The sequence below is a fragment of the Taudactylus pleione genome, unplaced genomic scaffold (assembly GCF_031769625.1).
Source record: "Taudactylus pleione unplaced genomic scaffold, aTauple2 ptg000390l, whole genome shotgun sequence".
Taxonomy (NCBI): domain Eukaryota; kingdom Metazoa; phylum Chordata; class Amphibia; order Anura; family Myobatrachidae; genus Taudactylus; species Taudactylus pleione.
Genome location: NW_028284791.1, coordinates 2,272,356 through 2,291,282, shown reverse-complemented (window position 1 = coordinate 2,291,282; position 18,927 = coordinate 2,272,356). Strand labels below are relative to the sequence as shown.

The window sequence follows — 18,927 nt, the reverse complement described above, 5'->3', positions numbered from 1 at the left end:
ACGCCTGTCATTTTACCTACACCAGGAGCCCGACGCCTGGCATACCGAACGAAGGTAAGCCGGGCAGCGGGCACTGACAGCTGAGGGGGAGAGGGTTAGGTTAGGGGCTACCGGGGGGGACTTAGGGTTAGGCTAGGGGAAGGGGGGGTTATGGTTAGGCACCCCCCCGGGAGACTTAGGTTTAGGCAGCGGGGAAAGGGAGGTTAGGTTTAGGCACTTGGGGGGAGGTTAGGGTTAGGCACCCCTAAGGGAGGGTTAGGGGGGGTTAGGGTTAGGCACCCCTAGGGGGGGGTTAGGTTCAAATTCCGACGTAGGGGTTTCAACTGCCGATCCCCTGAAAAGCAGCAACAGCAGAAAGAGCAATAAAATGTCATCCATGATGTAAATTTATTGTTATAGCAAAGTAAGATTACAAATATACAATTGCCTTATATTCTACTCCACATACAGTATGATACCTGTGCATCCTTACAGGTGCCGATATCCTCTGTATGATACCAGTGCATCCTTACAGGGGCCGATATCCTCTGTATGATACCTGTGCATCCTTACAGGGGCCGATATCCTCTGTATACCTGTGCATCCTTACAGGGGCCGATATCCTCTGTATGATACCTGTGCATCCTTACAGGGGCCGATATCCTCTGTATGATACCTGTGCATCCTTACAGTGGCCGATATCCTCTGTATGATACCTGTGCATCCTTACAGGGGCCGATATCCTCTGTATGATACTTGTGCATCCTTACAAGGGCTGATATCCTCTGCATGATACCTGTGCATCCTAACAGGGGCCGATATCCTCTGTATGATACCTGTGCATCCTTACAGGGGCCGATATCCTCTGTATGATACCTGTGCATCCATACAGGGGCCGATATCCTCTGTATGATACCTGTGCATCCTAACAGGGGCCGATATCCTCTGTATGATACCTGTGCATCCTTACAGGGGCCGATATCCTCTGTATGATACCTGTGCTTCCTTACAGGGGCCGATATCCTCTGTATGATACCTGTGCATCCTTACAGGGGCCGATATCCTCTGTATGATACCTGTGCCTCCTTACAGGGGCCGATATCCTCTGTATGATACCTGTGCATCCTTACAGGGGCCGATATCCTCTGTATGATACCTGTGCATCCTTACAGGGGCCGATATCCTCTGTATGATACCTGTGCATCCTTACAGTGGCCGATATCCTCTGTATGATACCTGTGCATCCTTACAGAGGCCGATATCCTCTGTATGATACCTGTGCATCCTAACAGGGGCCGATATCCTCTGTATGATACCTGTGCTTCCTTACAGGGGCCGATATCCTCTGTATGATACCTGTGCATCCTTACAGGGGCCGATATCCTCTGTATGATACCTGTGCATCCTTACAGGGGCCGATATCCTCTGTATGATACCTGTGCATCCTTACAGGGGCCGATATCCTCTGTATGATACCTGTGCTTCCTTACAGGGGCCGTTATCCTCTGTATGATACCTGTGCATCCTTACAGGGGCCGATATCCTCTGTATGATACCTGTGCATCCTTACAGGGGCCGATATCCTCTGTATGATACCTGTGCATCCTTACAAGGGCCGATATCCTCTGCATGATACCTGTGCATCCTAACAGGGGCCGATATCCTCTGTATGATACCTGTGCATCCTTACAGGGGCCTATATCCTCTGTATGATACCTGTGCATCCTTACAGGGGCCGATATCCTCTGTATGATACCTGTGCATCCATACAGGGGCCGATATCCTCTGTATGATACCTGTGCATCCTAACAGGGGCCGATATCCTCTGTATGATACCTGTGCATCCTTACAGGGGCCGATATCCTCTGTATGATACCTGTGCTTCCTTACAGGGGCCGATATCCTCTGTATGATACCTGTGCATCCTTACAGGGGCCGATATCCTCTGTATGATACCTGTGCCTCCTTACAGGGGCCGATATCCTCTGTATGATACCTGTGCATCCTTACAGGGGCCGATATCCTCTGTATGATACCTGTGCATCCTTACAGGGGCCGATATCCTCTGTATGATACCTGTGCATCCTTACAGTGGCCGATATCCTCTGTATGATACCTGTGCATCCTTACAGAGGCCGATATCCTCTGTATGATACCTGTGCATCCTAACAGGGGCCGATATCCTCTGTATGATACCTGTGCTTCCTTACAGGGGCCGATATCCTCTGTATGATACCTGTGCATCCTTACAGGGGCCGATATCCTCAGTATGATACCTGTGCATCCTTACAGGGGCCGATATCCTCTGTATGATACCTGTGCATCCTTACAGGGGCCAATATCCTCTGTATGATACCTGTGCATCCTTACAGGGGCCGATATCCTCTGTATGATACCTGTGCTTCCTTACAGGGGCCGATATCCTCTGTATGATACCTGTGCATCCTTACAGGGGCCGATATCCTCTGTATGATACCTGTGCATCCTTACAGGGGCCGATATCCTCTGTATGATACCTGTGCATCCTTACATGGGCCGATATCCTCTGTATGATACCTGTGCATCCTTACAGGGGCCGATATCCTCTGTATGATACCTGTGCATCCTTACAGGGGCCGATATCCTCTGTATGATACCTGTGCATCCTTACAGGGGCCGATATCCTCTGTATGATACCTGTGCATCCTAACAGGGGCCGATATCCTCTGTATGATACCTGTGCTTCCTTACAGGGGCCGATATCCTCTGTATGATACCTGTGCATCCTTGCAGAGGCCGATATCCTCTGTATGATACCTGTGCATCCTTACAGGGGCCGATATCCTCTGTATGATACCTGTGCTTCCTTACAGGGGCCGATATCCTCTGTATGATACCTGTGCATCCTTACAGGGGCCGATATCCTCTGTATGATACCTGTGCATCCTTACAGGGGCCGATATCTTCTGTATGATACCTGTGCATCCTTACAGTGGCCGATGTCCTCTGTATGATACCTGTGCATCCTTACAGTGGCCGATAGCCTCTGTATGATACCTGTGCATCCTTACAGTGGCCGATAGCCTCTGTATGATTCCTGTGCATCCTTACAGGGGCCGATAGCCTCTGTATGATACCTGTGCATCCTTACAGGGGCCGATATCCTCTGTATGATACCTGTGCTTCCTTACAGGGGCCGATATCCTCTGTATGATACCTGTGCATCCTTACAGTGGCCGATAGCCTCTGTATGATACCTGTGCATCCTTACAGGGGCCGATAGCCTCTGTATGATACCTGTGCATCCTTACAGGGGCCGATATCCTCTGTATGATACCTGTGCTTCCTTACAGGGGCCGATATCCTCTGTATGATACCTGTGCATCCTTACAGGGGCCGATATCCTCTGTATGATACCTGTGCTTCCTTACAGGGGCCGATATCCTCTGTATGATACCTGTGCATCCTTACAGGGGCCGATATCCTCTGTATGATACCTGTGCATCCTTACAGGGGCCGATATCCTCTGTATGATACCTGTGCATCCTTACAGGGGCCGATATCTTCTGTATGATACCTGTGCATCCTTACAGTGGCCGATATCCTCTGTATGATACCTGTGCATCCTTACAGTGGCCGATAGCCTCTGTATGATACCTGTGCATCCTTACAGTGGCCGATAGCCTCTGTATGATACCTGTGCATCCTTACAGGGGCCGATAGCCTCTGTATGATACCTGTGCATCCTTACAGGGGCCGATATCCTCTGTATGATACCTGTGCTTCCTTACAGGGGCCGATATCCTCTGTATGATACCTGTGCATCCTTACAGGGGCCGATATCCTCTGTATGATACCTGTGCATCCTTACAGGGGCCGATATCCTCTGTATGATACCTGTGCATCCTTACAGGGGCCGATATCCTCTGTATGATACCTGTGCATCCTTACAGGGGCCGATATCCTCTGTATGATACCTGTGCATCCTTACAGGGGCCGATATCCTCTGTATGATACCTGTGCATCCTAACAGGGGCCGATATCCTCTGTATGATACCTGTGCATCCTTACAGGGGCCGATATCCTCTGTATGATACCTGTGCATCCTAACAGGGGCCGATATCCTCTGTATGATACCTGTGCTTCCTTACAGGGGCCGATATCCTCTGTATGATACCTGTGCATCCTTACAGGGGCCGATATCCTCTGTATGATACCTGTGCATCCTTACAGGGGCCGATATCCTCTGTATGATACCTGTGCATCCTTACAGGGGCCGATATCCTCTGTATGATACCTGTGCATCCTTACAGGGGCCGATATCCTCTGTATGATACCTGTGCATCCTTACAGAGGCCGATATCCTCTGTATGATACCTGTGCATCCTAACAGGGGCCGATATCCTCTGTATGATACCTGTGCATCCTTACAGGGGCCGATATCCTCTGTATGATACCTGTGCATCCTAACAGGGGCCGATATCCTCTGTATGATACCTGTGCATCCTTACAGTGGCCGATATCCTCTGTATGATACCTGTGCATCCTTACAGGGGCCGATAGCCTCTGTATGATACCTGTGCATCCTTACAGGGGCCGATAGCCTCTGTATGATACCTGTGCATCCTTACAGGGGCCGATATCCTCTGTATGATACCTGTGCATCCTTACAGGGGCCGATATCCTCTGTATGATACCTGTGCATCCTTACAGGGGCCGATATCCTCTGTATGATACCTGTGCATCCTTACAGGGGCCGATATCCTCTGTATGATACCTGTGCATCCTTACAGTGGCCGATAGCCTCTGTATGATACCTGTGCATCCTTACAGGGGCCGATAGCCTCTGTATGATACCTGTGCATCCTTACAGGGGCCGATAGCCTCTGTATGATACGTGTGCATCCTTACAGGGGCCGATAGCCTCTGTATGATACGTGTGCATCCTTACAGGGGCCGATATCCTCTGTATGATACCTGTGCATCCTTACAGGGGCCGATATCCTCTGTATGATACCTTTGCTTCCTTACAGGGGCCGATATCCTCTGTATGATACCTTTGCTTCCTTACAGGGGCCGATATCCTCTGTATGATACCTGTGCATCCTTACAGTGGGCGATAGCCTCTGTATGATACCTGTGCATCCTTACAGGGGCCGATAGCCTCTGTATGATACCTGTGCATCCTTACAGGGGCCGATATCCTCTGTATGATACCTGAGCATCCTTACAGGGGCCGATATCCTCTGTATGATACCTGTGCATCCTTACAGTGGGCGATAGCCTCTGTATGATACCTGTGCATCCTTACAGGGGCCGATAGCCTCTGTATGATACCTGTGCATCCTTACAGGGGCCGATATCCTCTGTATGATACCTGAGCATCCTTACAGGGGCTGATATCCTCTGTATGATACCTGTGCTTCCTTACAGGGGCTGATATCCTCTGTATGATACCTGTGCATCCTTCCAGGGGCTGATATCCTCTGTATGATACCTGTGCATCCTTACAGGGGCTGATATCTTCTGTATGATACCTGTGCATCCTTACAGGGGCTGATATCCTCTGTATGATACCTGTGCATCCTTACAGGGGCTGATATCTTCTGTATGATACCTGTGCATCCTTACAGGGGCTGATATCCTCTGTATGATACCTGTGCATCCTTCCAGTGGCCGATATCCTCTGTATGATACCTGTGCTTCCTTACAGGGGCTGTTGCAGAGGTGAAAGTCGGTTTGCTGAGTGTATATCCGCACTATGCATCCGAGCGTAGTCATCTATGGGCCATGCAGAGGAGAGACTGGAAGATTGTAACTGGGCTGCAATGGGGCAGGTGCACATACTGTAGTTCCGTGAGGGAGAGTAAGCAGAATTGCCATCTCTGGACCTGATTCAGCAAGGATAGCAGTTGCTAATACACATGCAATCGACCAATTGTTGCGTTTCGCGCATGCGTCTGCATCGCAGCATTGCGATCGGGACTGCGATCTTAGAGGCTACGCAGACCCATTGCAGAGTGACTGACAGGAAGTGGTGTTTGTGGGTGGTGACGGGGGGGGGTCGGCTGAACGCAGGTGTGCCAGTGCGTTTCAACGCCGTTGCAGGGGAGTGCATAAATTATCCACTGCGATGCCCTATGAGGCCTCATAGCGTGCGCTGAAGCAAGCGATTCCTGAGTGAAGTCTGGCTGCCATAACTGTGCGTATGGGTCCAATCATTGAGTTTTACATTGTAATATGAGAGGAATATGTAACACTTTGCTGCTTCCACTTTTAGGGTGCCCACACAAATACCGATATAGTTACGATCCGACGATGTGTCCGATTTCCCTTGAAATTCTCCCCGGCATCTCAGCACACGATCAGCACACGATATGCACACCATCAGCACAGGATCAGCACGCGATATGCACACCATCAGCACAGGATCAGCACACGATATGCACACCATCAGCACAGTATCAGCACACGATATGCACACCATCAGCACAGGATCAGCACACGATCAGCACACGATATGCACACCATCAGCACAGGATCAGCACACGATATGCACACCATCAGCACAGGATCAGCACACGATATGCACACCATCAGCACAGGATCAGCACACGATATGCACACCATCAGCACAGGATCAGCACACGATATGCACACCATCAGCACAGGATCAGCACACGATCAGCACACGATATGCACACCATCAGCACAGGATCAGCACACGATCAGCACACGATATGCACACCATCAGCACAGGATCAGCACACGATTAGCACAGGATCAGCACACCATCAGCACAGGATCAGCACATGATATGCACACCATCAGCACAGGATCAGCACACGATATGCACACCATCAGCACAGGATCAGCACACGATATGCACACCATCAGCACAGGATCAGCACACGATATGCACACCATCAGCACAGGATCAGCACACGATATGCACACCATCAGCACAGGATCAGCACACGATCAGCACACGATATGCACACCATCAGCACAGGATCAGCACACGATCAGCACACGATATGCACACCATCAGCACAGGATCAGCACACCATCAGCACAGGATCAGCACAGGATCAGCACACGATCAGCACATGATATGCACACGATTAGCACACGATCAGCACACGATATGCACACGATTAGCACAGGATCAGCACATGATATGCACACCATCAGCACAGTATCAGCACAGGATCAGCACAGGATCAGCACACGATCAGCACATGATATGCACACGATTAGCACACGATTAGCACACGATCAGCACACGATATGCACACGATTAGCACAGGATCAGCACATGATATGCACACCATCAGCACAGGATCAGCACACGATATGCACACCATCAGCACAGGATCAGCACACGATATGCACACCATCAGCACAGGATCAGCAGACGATATGCACACCATCAGCACATGATATGCACACCATCAGCACAGGATCAGCACACGATATGCACACCATTAGCACAGGATCAGCACATGATATGCACACCATCAGCACAGGATCAGCACACGATATGCACACCATCAGCACAGGATCAGCACATGATATGCACACGATCAGCACACGATATGCACACGATTAGCACACGATATGCTGTCCAATCTTCATACGATCTTTCCTGCATGCAGACTTTTTTGTAGTGCTTTGTTTCCTAGATTGTCAGATCTCCCGTACTGCACGGCAGATCTGAAGATGCGATGTGGGACCTGCGGGGGCGTGCATCGCATTGTGAGTAGGTACTCACGATTTGGGCATTTTTTACCTGATCTGTCGTTCCAATGTGTCGGAATCGGCCAGATTGGGAAAAAAAATCGCTATGTGTGTGGGCACCCTTACGCTGTGTCAGAGCCTCTGGCTGTGGATACAGCATTATAATTTGTTATGATTTCCCACCACCAGGGGTCGCCAGACCTCTTGTTATGTGAAGTGCAGTTCTGGAACCTGGCTGATTCCAGCACTTATTGCTGGGGCATCAGTGTTTCTGGATTCCTGTTTTGTGATGAACTCCTGTCCTGTGTTTCTTGAGCCTGCCAGAGGGAACTTCTGACCAGTCATCAGGTTATTATTATTACCATCATCCTTTTGTTTTATATTCAGTTGTCCAGAACTTTATCTGCTTCTGACATTGTGACCATTCTGAACTCTGAATTATTACCTGCCAGTTACCTGTTTTCAGTTCTAAGTAAATACGCATCTCAAAGTGTACTACAAACCTTCTGTGTAATCCTGCATTACCTGGTGCAGGCTGCCATTATTATAAGCCTTCTGTGTAATCCTGCATTGCCAGGTGCAGCCTGCCATTATTATAAGCCTTCTGAGTAATCCTGCATTGCCTGGTGGACCTAATCCCGACAGCCGGCTTCCCGACTGTCATATCGCGGGCAAGGGTCTAAAGGCAGGCGTCGATATGCCGATGCCTGTCTTTAGACATACGCTGGGAGCCCGACACCTGGCATCACGATCGAAGGGACGCCGGTCGCCGAGCGCGGATAGCCGTGGGGGGGCGGGTTTGGTTTAGGGTTCCCGGTGGGGACCCTGACATTATTACAAGACACCTGTAATATTGCCTGGTGCACCCTGCCATTATTACAAGACACCTGTACAATTGCCTGGTGCACCCTGCCATTATTACAAGACACCTGTACAATTACCTGGTGCAGCCTGCCATTATTACAAGACACCTGTACAATTGCCTGGTGCACCCTGCCATTATTACAAGACACCTGTACAATTACCTGGTGCACCCTGCCATTATTACAAGACACCTGTACAATTACCTGGTGCAGCCTGCCATTATTACAAGACACCTGCACAATTACCTGGTGCAGCCTGCCAATATTACAAGACACCTGTACAATTGCCTGGTGCAGCCTGCCATTATTACAAGACACCTGTATAATTACCTGGTGCACCCTGCCATTATTACAAGACACCTGTACAATTGCCTGGTGCACCCTGCCATTATTACAAGACACCTGTACAATTGACTGGTGCACCCTGCCATTATTACAAGACTCCAGTACAATTACCTGGTGCACCTAGATTGTCAGATACCTGGTGCACCCTGCCATTATTACAAGACACCTGTACAATTGCCTGGTGCACCCTGCCATTATTACAAGACACCTGTACAATTACCTGGTGCACCCTGCCATTATTACAAGACACCTGTACAATTACCTGGTGCAGCCTGCCAATATTACAAGACACCTGTACAATTGCCTGGTGCAGCCTGCCATTATTACAAGACACCTGTACAATTGCCTGGTGCACCCTGCCATTATTACAAGACACCTGTACAATTGCCTGGTGCACCCTGCCATTATTACAAGACACCTGTACAATTGCCTGGTGCAGCCTGCCATTATTACAAGACACCTGTACAATTACCTGGTGCAGCCTGCCATTATTACAAGACACCTGTACAATTGCCTGGTGCACCCTGCCATTATTACAAGACACCTGTACAAATGCCTGGTACAGCCTGCCATTATTACAAGACACCTGTACAATTGCCTGGTGCAGCCTGCCAATATTACAAGACACCTGTACAATTGCCTGGTGCACCCTGCCATTATTACAAGACTCCAGTACAATTACCTGGTGCACCTAGATTGTCAGATACCTGGTGCATCCTGCCATTATTACAAGACACCTGTACAATTGCCTGGTGCTCCCTGCCATTATTACAAGACACCTGTACAATTGCCTGGTGCACCCTGCCATTATTACAAGACACCTGTACAATTGCCTGGTGCACCCTGCCATTATTACAAGACACCTGTACAATTGCCTGGTGCAGCCTGCCAATATTACAAGACACCTGTACAATTGCCTGGTGCAGCCTGCCATTATTACAAGACTCCAGTACAATTACCTGGTGCACCTAGATTGTCAGATACCTGGTGCATCCTGCCATTATTACAAGACACCTGTACAATTGCCTGGTGCACCCTGCCATTATTACAAGACACCTGTACAATTGCCTGGTGCTCCCTGCCATTATTACAAGACACCTGTACAATTGCCTGGTGCACCCTGCCATTATTACAAGACACCTGTACAATTGCCTGGTGCAGCCTGCCATTATTACAAGACTCCAGTACAATTACCTGGTGCACCCTGCCATTATTACAAGACACCTGTACAATTGCCTGGTGCACCCTGCCATTATTACAAGACTCCAGTACAATTACCTGGTGCACCTAGATTGTCAGATACCTGGTGCATCCTGCCATTATTACAAGACACCTGTACAATTGCCTGGTGCACCCTGCCATTATTACAAGACTCCAGTACAATTACCTGGTGCACCTAGATTGTCAGATACCTGGTGCACCCTGACATTATTACAAGACACCTGTACAATTGCCTGGTGCACCTAGATTGTCAGATACCTGGTGCATCCTGCCATTATTACAAGACACCTGTACAATTGCCTGGTGCACCCTGCCATTATTACAAGACTCCAGTACAATTACCTGGTGCACCTAGATTGTCAGATACCTGGTGCACCCTGCCATTATTACAAGACTCCAGTACAATTACCTGGTGCACCTAGATTGTCAGATACCTGGTGCACCCTGACATTATTACAAGACACCTGTACAATTGCCTGGTGCATCCTGCAATTGTTATAAAAATAAATATCATCTTGTATATCTCACCAAACTCCGTGACGTCTTGTTCCATCGCTCCCATAGGATTCATGATATATTTAGGTAACATACTGACCATTGGTTACTACTTTGCAGGCTCATACTGTGTCCTTGTTGGACCACTGACAGCATTCAGGAAAGTGGCGGCTTTTTATGAGAATTAGTTGTGTTCGTATTAATATATATATATTTATTTTAGCAACTTTTTATTTACCTACCACCTAATGTACAACTAAAAATAATGTGATTGGGGTATTTAATAGATGTACCTGAGCATGTGGGGAGCACGGTTACCAAATTGATATACATGAATGATTCGTATGTCTCAACTGCCCCATAATCAGGACATTTGTTTTGATGTTTTTGTGCTGGAAGTCGGGAGTTATGTCCCCAGTCACTATAGGAAGCTACTAAATCATTTCAAGGGTGTTTTTTGGAGAAGGGGTTGGGGACGGCTTAGCTATTCAAAAACGCCAGACATGCCCCCAGCAAGGAAGCATCATGCCAATTATGATGTGAAGACACCCCTACAGTGACACATCCATGCTGCCGCTTACAGGAGAAGTGCCTCCGTGTCCTGCTTTTCGAAATTTCAAGAGGTATGACCGATGAACATTGCGGAGGCGAGCACCGGGGCTCAGGACCGATCTGCACAGATGTAATAGAAGGGAATACAAGTAATTAGATAGGTGATATTTTATGTACCAATGTTTATCGCGGTGAATGTTTTGTACAGAATATAGATGGCTGCATTTAAAATTGAAACTAATATTTACATGTATTTTAAATATTTTTAAAATATAAAACACAGCGCAGGGTCATGAGTCCTGAGCAGTTCAATATCTGTGTAGAGTTTATATGTTCTCCCACACTGGTTTGTGGATTTCCTCCAGGTGTTTCAGTTTCCTTCCACACTCAGAAAACATTAAATAATCTCTGTACAGCGCTGCGTAACTTGATGGTGTTATATTAAAAAAAAATCATACTTACCGACTGTCCTGTAACAGCCGAGAGACTTCCGAATCTCCGGTTGTGCTACCAGGTGCCCAGAAAAGTAGGCAAGTCTCTCAGAGGCCCCCCCTTACCGACCAAAGTGGGTGGATCGGGGGCGGCTTAATGATGATGCCATTTTGTACTGAATCAGGCCATTTTGAAACCCTCACTTTACTATTCCTGGACTTGCGGCTTTGTTTAGTGGGACATGATGATGTGATCCCCCCTTTATTGCTCTTCAAGGGAGAAAGGTCTTCTTTGGTCCCTGCAGACATTTCATGGGTTCTTGGCAAAGAAAACCAAACAATTCAGATGATGCAACTTGTCCCTTTTGGGCCCCCGCCTCAACTGAGAGGTCACTCAGGGACACTCTCCATAGCAATTAAATAGGCTGCGCTGGTTGGTCAGGGCGTGGGAGCGGCCGGCACACTCGCAAAACTTTAACAAAATGTCACACATCAATATGTCCATAGGGAGCGTTTCTTCACTCAGCAATTGTCACACATCAATATGTCCATAGGGAGTGCTTCTTCACTCAGAAATTGTCACACATCAATATGTCCATAGGGAGCGCTTCTTCACTCAGCAATTGTCACACATCAACATGTCCATAGGGAGTACTTCTTCACTCATTGTCACACATCAATATGTCCATAGGGAGCGCTTCTTCACACAGCAATTGTCACACATCAATATGTCCATAGGGAGTGCTTCTTCACTCAGCAATTGTCACACATCAATATGTCCATAGGGAGCACTTCTTCACTCAGCAATTGTCACACATCAATATGTCCATAGGGAGCACTTCACTCAGAAATTGTCACACATCAATATGTCCATAGAGAGCACTTCTTCACTCAGCAATTGTCACACATCAATATGTCCATAGGGAGTGCTTCTTCACTCAGAAATTGTCGCACATCAATATGTCCATAGGGAGCGCTTCTTCACTCAGAAATTGTCACACATCAATATGTCCATAGGGAGTGCTTCTTCACTCAGAAATTGTGGCACATCAATATGTCCATAGGGAGTGCTTCTTCACTCAGAAATAGTCGCACATCAACATGTCCATAGGGAGCGCTTTTTCACTCAGCAATTGTCACACATCAACATGTCCATAGGGAGCGCTTCTTCACTCAGCAATTGTCACACATCAATATGTCCATAGGGAGTGCTTCTTCACTCAGCAATTGTCACACATCAATATGTCCATAGGGAGTGCTTCTTCCCTCAGCAATTGTCACACATCAATATGTCCATAGGGAGCACTTCTTCACTCAGCAATTGTCACACATCAATATGTCCATAGGGAGCACTTCTTCACTCAGCAATTGTCACACATCAATATGTCCATAGGGAGTGCTTCTTCACTCAGAAATTGTCGCACATCAATATGTCCATAGGGAGCGCTTCTTCACTCAGAAATTGTCACACATCAATATGTCCATAGGGAGCGCTTCTTCACTCAGAAATTGTCACACATCAATATGTCCATAGGGAGCGCTTCTTCACTCAGCAATTGTCACACATCAATATGTCCATAGGGAGTGCTTCTTCACTCAGCAATTGTCACACATCAATATGTCCATAGGGAGTGCTTCTTCCCTCAGCAATTGTCACACATCAATATGTCCATAGGGAGTGCTTCTTCACTCAGCAATTGTCACACATCAATATGTCCATAGGGAGTGCTTCTTCACTCAGCAATTGTCACACATCAATATGTCCATAGGGAGTGCTTCTTCACTCAGCAACTGTCACACATCAACATGTCCATAGGGAGCGCTTCTTCACTCAGCAATTGTCACACATCAGTATGTCCATAGGGAGTGCTTCTTCAATCAGAAATTGTCACACATCAATATGTCCATAGGGGGTACTTCTTCACTCAGCAATTGTCACACATCAATATGTCCATAGGGAGTACTTCTTCACTCAGCAATTGTCACACATCAATATGTCCTTAGGGGGTACTTCTTCACTTAGCAATTGTCACACATCAATATGTCCATAGGGAATGCTTCTTCACTCAGCAATTGTCACACATCAGCATGTCCATAGGGAGTGCTTCTTCACTCAGCAATTGTCACACATCAATATGTCCATAGGGAGCGCTTCTTCACTCAGCAACTGTCACACATCAACATGTCCATAGGGAGTGCTTCTTCAATTGTCACACATCAACATGTCCATAGGGAGTGCTTCTTCACTCAGCAATTGTCACACATCAATATGTCCATAGGGAGTGCTTCTTCACTCAGCAATTGTCACACATCAATATGTCCATAAGGGGTGCTTCTTCACTTAGCAATTGTCACACATCAATATGTCCATAGGGAGTACTTCTTCACTCAGACATTGTCACACATCAATATGTCCATAGGGGGTACTTCTTCACTCAGCAATTGTCACACATCAATATGTCCATAGGGAGTGCTTCTTCACTCAGCAATTGTCGCACATCAATATGTCCATAGGGAGTGCTTCTTCACTCAGCAATTGTCATACATCAATATGTCCATAGGGAGTGCATCTTCACTCAGCAATTGTCGCACACTGCTTTGAAATATGTTGCAGATCATTTTGGAAATTGGGAAAATTAAAAATTGTAATATAATAATAATAATAATAGAGTATGTTCCCCACCTCTAAGCTTAACCAGCCCTAGTGCTTGTTCCTATGCTGGTTTGGGAAAAATCAGGGTGAGGAGGGTGATGTGTGGGTTCCCCCCTGATTTTTCCTTTATCAGCACTAGGCTTGACCAGCCAGGGCTAGTGGAACCATAAAGGGGAGACCTGCAGTTTGTGGGTCTCTAACCATCATTCCACCAGCCCAAGTCAGTTGGCACCAAATAATATATGGGACCCCCCTCCTGGCTCCAGCCAATAGCACTTGGTAGTGGCGGGTACAGAAGTAATATTATTTTTAATCCCAGTGGGGATCACCCCGATGCAATGTGTTTTCCCTTCCCTTGCAGGGTCCAAGAGTGAGTCCACGTCTGCGTCCCACCTGTGTTTCAGCATCGCCGACTGAAACACCATCGGCGTTCCGAAGGTGGGAGCGAGTGGCATACGGTAAGTGCCCGACTACACCTGAACTGTACCAGGCAATATCACTCCTACAGCCACCCCTCCACATTTGGCAAGATAAGGATAACGGACAGTATGAAGGCCAAGGGCATGGTGACCCACATCTGGAACTGCCACCCCACTCCCGGGACCACAGAAGCAGTGAGACCCTGAAAACTTGAAGTTAGCAGACAGTTGTTGGTGTATTCATCAGCTGACCTGGCCCGGTTTGTACAGGTAAATTTCCAGCATTCAAACAAAGGCCATAAGAAAACAAAGGCAGTGGAAGCAACCATGGTGTTGGAAGTGTGAGCAGATGGGACACTTTGTCCGAGAGTGACCCAAAGCAGAATTAGAGTTCTGGTATGTGCTGTGTGAATACCCTAGGCATAAAGGGCCTCATTCAGAGGCGGTTGGAGGATGCAAGCGGTCGCTCAGAAACTGGGCGGCCACTTGCATCCTGACCGCCCGCCTCTGTTTCGGTCGTTAGGCTGTGGGTTTACACCCACAGCTCTAACGACCGCTCGGGTGATGGTCGCGATGGTCATAGACCATCGCGACCATCGGGGCTCACTTGTCGTAAGCCCCGGAGAGCTTCTGGCTCTGTCAGAGCCGGAAGCTCTCCACTGACATCACTAGTGAAGTCAGTGGGGCCTCCCCCAAACGGCAGGCGTTCCCATGGGAATGCCTCCGTTTGGGCTGCCACCCCCCCGGCCCGCCTTCCAAACGGGGCGAGCTGTCAGTCAACATCGACAGCTCGCCCCCTTTGGAAAGAGACCCGCTACGACCAGCGCTGTCGGTCATAGCGGGTCTCACGCATGCGTACTGGCCAAACATTGAGGCGGCCGTGCGGTCGTAGACTGTACGGCCGCCTCTGAATAAGGTCCAAAAAGTCTCAAAGTGTCCATGGCAAGAGAACCTGAGGATCATGGAGGTCCAAAAGGCAAGTGAGAGAGAAGAGGCCAGGGAGGATGAGATAAAAAATGTGCAAGCTCCTCACCAACAAGCGGCGCAAAGATATGTTGAGAAAGAACTCAGGTGTGAGATCTGTCAAATCCTTGGGCACGGGGTCTTAGAGTGTCCATGGATGGAAGAGGGTGAGAGGAAGAGGGTTCAAGGTTTACTGGCAGTAGAGCATGATGGGAAAGCCCAAGTGAAGAAGGAGCCCTGCGAGTTCTGACAAATCTTCGGGCATGAGCTCTCGGAGCGCCCATGGGATAGGGACCGGATATTCGTACAGTAAATGCCCTAACGACAAAATTGGCAGCAGAATTAAGAGGTCAGAGCGATCGAGATGAAGGGAGTGCAAACGCTACAGATGGTAATGTGGCCAGTGCAAAAACCAGGTGAAAAAAAGCCTCTGTGTTTTCTTTGTGGAGCCTTCGTCCATGAGCAGAATAATTGTCAGTGGGATGAAGATGAAGAATGGAGCCAGGAGGAAGTAGAGCTTAGGTGTGAAAGCAGTGGAGACCCCCAGCATGAGTTCTCAGATTGTACCTGGGCTGACGTCCAGATGATTGCAGACGAGGCAGTAGAGGAGAAGCCGGCGGAAGTAAGAACGTATGCCATGGCGGGAGTAGAACCCTTGGTGCAGGAGCATGTGAAGAGAGCTGAGGTGAAGAATGTACAAACTACCAAGGAGGTAGAGGAGAACCTGGCAGAAGTGAGAAAGTATGACATGACAGAAAGAGATTCCTTGGTGCAGAGATCTGTAAAGAGTCCACTCTGGCTAGCAGAGCACCATTCCCCAGGAGGTGCAATTGAAGACATCAGCCACACTGGAGGAGAAGACTACAGGAAGCCCTTGGGTTTGGGAGCGTGCCTACTGTGCCACAGGCACCACAGCTTAGGTGGGCATTAGGTCTGAGGCTGCAGAAAGCATTAGGCCCTATTTAGGATTGTGACTGGCCATTATAGGTGGGCAGTAGGCCTGAGGTTGCATAGAGCATTAGGCCCTATAGTATTGGGAAAAAGACCCCATTGGATAGGCGGGCACCAGACCCGAGGTGCAGTGGGCATTAGGCCCTATAGTTTGTGTAAGAGGACTCGGTTAGTGCGTAGGTCTCACTAGTAAGAAAGGCCTGTGGTATATAACCTTGTCACCAAGTCATTGCATCCCCCGTCAGTCAGGCCCCCATTAAAGGAAAGCTAAAGTAACATACCTGCTTGTGTGTATGATCTGGTTCTGTAACTGGATGTTGCCTTATTTGTATGTTACCGTACTGTCCAGGTAAAAGCATTGTTGGGGAGCGCAGTAGGAGTAGTGTGTTATGTGTAATCACGCCCAGCCTGGATTGCTGCTGTTCACCTTTTAGCTAGAGTCAGGGCCCTGATATATGTTTGTGGGAGTAGTCAGGTTATGGCGGGTGTCACACGCTAGGGAAAAAGTGTATTGCAGCCATGTGGGTGGGCTGTGTTTATTGGCAGGAACTGAGATTGTACCCATCCATCCAGCGATGCGTTTAGTGACGAGTGCATTTAGTGAGTAAATCTTTTTTTTTTTTTTTTCGGGATTTTTTGTTGAGGTCGCACCCTGGTGGTTTTCACTAAAGAGTAACCAAGCCTGAGAGCATAAGTGCCAATGATTACCCACCCACACTGACCCTAATGGGGGTCATCCCAACGTAGTGCGTTTCCAATCCCTTGCAGGATCCAGGAGTGAGTCTACGTCCGCGTCCGACCTGCATTTCAGTACCGCCTGCCGGGGTGTCATCGGCGGCCTGAAGGTGGTCAGCAGCACAGCCCCTAAGATGGACACACTGACAGCAGCACAGCCCCTTAGATGGACACAGTGACAGCAGCACAGCCCCTTAGATGGACACACTGACAGCAGCACAGCCCCTTAGATGGACACACTGACAGCAGCACAGCCCCTTAGATGGACACACTAACAGCAGCACAGCCCCTTAGATGGACACACTGACAGCAGCACAGCCCCCTAGATGGGCACACTGACAGCAGCACAGCCCCTTAGATGAACACAGTGACAGCAGCACAGCGCATTAGATGGACACACTGACAGCAGCACAGTTCCTTAGATGGACACACTGACAGCAGCACAGTTCCTTAGATGGACACACTGACAGCAGCACAGTTCCTTAGATGGACACACTGACAGCAGCACAGTTCCTTAGATGGACACACTGACAGCAGCACAGTTCCTTAGATGGACACACTGACAGCAGCACAGTTCCTTAGATGGACACACTGACAGCAGCACAGTTCCTTAGATGGACACACTGACAGCAGCACAGCCCCTAAGATGGACACACTGACAGCAGCACAGCCCCTTTGATAGATACACTGACAGCAGCACAGCCCCTTAGGTGGACACACTGACGGCAGCACAGCCCCTTAGGTGGATACAGTGACAGCAGCACAGCCCCTAAGGTGGACACAGTGACAGCAGCACAGCCCCTAAGATGGACACACTGACAGCAGCACAGCGCATTAGATGGACACACTGATAGTAGCACAGCCCCTTAGATGGAGACACTGATAGTAGCACAGCCCCTTAGATGGAGACACTGATAGTAGCACAGCCCCTTAGATAGATACACTGACAGCAGCACAGCCCCTTTGATAGATACTCTGACAGCAGCACAGCCCCTTAGATGGACACACTGACAGCAGCACAGCCCCTTAGGTGGATACACTGACAGCAGCACAGCCCCTAAGATGGACACACTGACAGCAGCACAGCCCCTTAGATGGAGACACTGATAGTAGCACAGCCCCTTAGATGGAGACACTGATAGTAGCACAGCCCCTTAGATGGAGACACTGATAGTAGCACAGCCCCTTAGATGGAGACACTGATAGTAGCACAGCCCCTTAGATGGAGACACTGATAGTAGCACAGCCCCTTAGATGGAGACACTGACAGAAGCACAGCCCCTTAGATGGGCACACTGACAGCAGCACAGCCCCTTAGATGGACACACTGACAGCAGCACAGCCCCTTAGATGGACACACTGACAGCAGCACAGCCCCTTAGATGGACACACTGACAGCAGCACAGCCCCTTAGATGGACACACTGACAGCAGCACAGTTCCTTAGATGGACACACTGACAGCAGCACAGTTCCTTAGATGGACACACTGACAGCAGCACAGCGCATTAGATGGACACACTGACAGCAGCACAGCGCATTAGATGGACACAGTGACAGCAGCACAGCGCATTAGATGGACACAGTGACAGCAGCACAGCTC

The 18,927-nt window shown here is 48.7% G+C and overlaps 1 protein-coding gene across 1 annotated transcript in view; it reads left to right on the top strand.

The window, feature by feature from the left end:
• The first annotated feature begins 7,994 nt into the window (after positions 1–7,994).
• Positions 7,995–18,927, top strand: part of LOC148507645 (sialidase-3-like) — a 39,146-nt gene continuing 28,213 nt past the window's right edge. The window contains exon 1 of the mRNA XM_088445825.1: positions 7,995–8,046. The gene's annotated coding sequence lies outside the window, so the exon portion shown is untranslated. The remainder of the gene's footprint in view (positions 8,047–18,927) is intronic.